The sequence below is a fragment of the Sturnira hondurensis genome, unplaced genomic scaffold (genome assembly GCF_014824575.4).
Source record: "Sturnira hondurensis isolate 20B ecotype Veracruz unplaced genomic scaffold, ASM1482457v3 Scaffold0024905, whole genome shotgun sequence".
NCBI classification, from domain to species: Eukaryota; Metazoa; Chordata; class Mammalia; order Chiroptera; family Phyllostomidae; genus Sturnira; species Sturnira hondurensis.
This window is the reverse complement of record NW_028097536.1, coordinates 1-3,326: the sequence shown is the minus strand read 5'-3', so window position 1 is coordinate 3,326 and position 3,326 is coordinate 1. Positions and strand designations below refer to the sequence as shown.

Here is a 3,326-nt window from a genome sequence, read left to right as displayed (position 1 = left end):
TTTAATAATTTTAATTTTAATATTAATTTTAATAAGAGTTTTTCCACCTTGGACATGCATATGTTTAAATAGGGCAGATAGTGTTCTACAGAAACCCTTGTACCATTTAAGTCATCCCTATGCTCACTGTAGCATACCTTTCTCTGTCTTATTCATCCATACCTAGACAAACACTGGGATTAAAATGTGATGGGTGAAATATTTTCCTGGTGGCTCTGCTTCACAATCATCTATTGTAAACTATAAGTTCATTCTCTGTACCTGTCAGGACAGATATTGGGTATTATTTTTAGTTGAATAATATGATCTCATAACTGACATACTTTAGAAAAACAAATGCAGGATTTCAGTGTATATAAATACTTCAGTCTTCCAGAAAAGGACATCACAAGAAAGGGCTTCGCCATTTCAGCTTCTTGAACTTTTGTGTCTCATCTTGTGTAAAGGTAATGTATTCATTGACAACCTGATATGATGTCTTATTCTAATTTTTGTTTGCTGGAATGACTTGCAAATTATTTCTAAGTGTATATAATGTGTTGATAATTTTTCCTAAAGAAACTTAAAGAAACAGCAATCGTTTGTCAGGATCTGAAGGCGAGGACAGGGTCCCAATGCCTGTGCATTGACAGCGACGCCGCACCAAATGAGTGATGAGGAGCAAGGGGGAGCTCTGCTCAGGGGTCTCTGCTGTGACAGAACCCACACATCCTTATATTTTCTTGACTAAATACAAAATATCTCCTATTTGATCACGTGCTTTACCTTGAAGTTAAATTTCATGGTTATATTTTATAAGAAAATGATCTTTAGAATAGAATAAGCTCTCCTTTACCAAATGTGAGTATTATTCTAAAGGTTTAACTAACCTTCATCAAAGTTACTGCAGTACCACCACTAACTCATTTTATTTACCCTTTCTATCATTAAAGTATTTCCTGACTTTCTGAATTATTAGCACCGTGTAACAGAATTTTATTAATTAATTTTATTTTATTTATATTCATTTTATTTGTGATTTGGTTAAAAACAAGTTTGTATACTATGTCAAACCTCAGCATTGTGTTCTTCAGATAACATTCTTTTAAAGATCTTACAATTTCCATCTGGATTTCTGTTTATGTGTAGAAGGCCAGTTTCTGTGAATTACCCTTAATCCTCTACTTTCAATCAAATGTGAGGTATGAACAATGCTAAAAGCAGCATCTTTATTTGTATCATAACACATGTAAATATTTGGTAAATAGCAAACAATAAACAATTTTATCAAGAAATAACCAAAGACAGTGAAATAGAGAACAGGCTGACAGTGACCAGAGGGAAGAGGGGAGGGAATTTCAGGGGAAACAGTGGAGGGATTTAGAGGAACATATACAAAGGATACATGGACAACAACTGAGAAGGGTGGAAATGGGAGGGGGGAGCCCAGGGGGTTGGGTGGGATCAGATGGGAGTAATAGACAGAAAACTGCACTTGAAAAGTAATTAAATAAATTTTAAAAATTAAAAAAATAAAAATAAAGAGAGGGAAAAAACAAATTTATACCATCAAGACAATATAGTATTGGTAAAAGAGCAGACATACATAAATTTGTATGAAAAAATAGAGAATCCCAAAGCATTTCATATGTGTTCACTTGGTTTTCAACAAAAGTAAGATACAAAAGTGATTGACAAGGACAATGGTGTGGTGATTGCACGGGACCTGGGGCAGGGAGATGGCTGGAGGTGAAGGAGGGTATAGGGGATAAATGATAATGGAAAAGACAATAAAAATAAGGTAAAAAAATGAAAAATAAAAAGCTCTGATTAAAAGAAAAAAGAAATATATATATATTTCAATTTGTCCAATGACACAGTCCTGAATTTCTACAAATGCAGCAATATCAGCATGTCAGGGTTAAGAAAAATAACATCAGTCACAAATTCTGTTTTATACATGAGATTTAAACTCATTAGGCAGAAGAAAAGTTACCCTATCATCAGAAAAAAATTCATTCTATTTTTCTATCAAAGCTGATGTCCAAAATAATGAAGAAGAAAACAGCTTTCATCAATTATTTACCTTTATAGTTTACAAAGACTTTTCATTTAGAAATCTATAACTGAGAAATGAATAGTCTGCTTTATTTCTTATACAACATCAACATAACTGAGTTCATTTGTATCAGCTGAATTCAAAAACATATCCAAGAGTTCCAGAGTAGGGTAATTTCATTGATAAAGATAATTTGGAGATTAAATCAATTTCTCAAAGTATCTTCAAATATTTTCCCTGAAACTTCTTAGTAATTGGATTGTACTTTATCCATTAACTTTCATGTTCTAATACTAGGGTTATACCAACTCCACAATTCTCAAGTCAAGAACTTGACTGATTCTCTATCCGTATTATGAAAACTGTCCCTATCTTCGCCTTCAGTTTTACTTATTTGCAACTTCCTCAAACAGTGCCTTATCTATTCTATTGGTTGGCCAAATATTCCATTTAGTATTTTCTGTTTAAAAAAACACAGCTTTTTTTTTCATTTTCACCGGTAACTTTATAGATTTGGATATTTTGAGTATGTAGAATGTCTCCTGACTCCAGTGGGTAGAGGACAGGGTTGCTGCTAAACATCCTCCAATGCATCCCCACAACAAAGGAGTATTTGGCCAAATTGTCAATAGCACCAAGAAAGTTTGCAAATCACTTTTGACAAAAGCTAAACAAGTTTTTGACAAACCCAATATAAAATCTTACACAAGCTTTACCTTTTTTCTTTACTTTATTATCCCTTTCCTGTCTTGGTCAGTTTCGGATGTCCATTTTGTCTGCCTTCATGATACTTTAGTAGCTGTATACCACAACAATGTCCCCTACTTGTCTCTAAGGTCTGTGATGTAATGCAATGGGTTTGAATACTCTGTACCTCTAGCCAGGTTCACAAAGCTGCACATCACAGTCTGATCAATAGATGATTTGAAAGCACAGGAATGACTGTATTACTGATTTGTCCCATGTGCTTTCACAGGACTCAGCCAAATATGAAGATCCTTGCCTTGGCCTTTATTGTGGCTCTCATGTTTGCCATGGTTGTAAGTATAGCAGAAAAGTTTTAAGAATATGTTCTCAGTAATTATTCAGAGAATGTTTCTATTCCCTTGCACTAAGAACCACGTTTCCATTGCCCAAACATGGCTTTGTCAATTCTAGTGTTTTGAATGAGCAATTTCTTTGAATTACCTTACATCAGTACTTTAAGGACTTGGGACAATTCTTAGGTGCCCACACAGAGTCACTAGTGCAAGTGACTAGAACTGCACACAGAGAAGTGCAAGTGAGA

At 34.2% G+C, this 3,326-nt stretch overlaps 1 long non-coding RNA gene across 1 annotated transcript; it reads left to right on the top strand.

Moving 5' to 3' along the window:
* Positions 1–335: 335 nt before the first annotated feature.
* LOC118982060 (uncharacterized) lies at positions 336–3,326 on the top strand. Its single transcript, XR_005065473.1, has 2 exons — positions 336–446; positions 3,015–3,326. It is a non-coding gene; the product is annotated as an uncharacterized LOC118982060 (long non-coding RNA).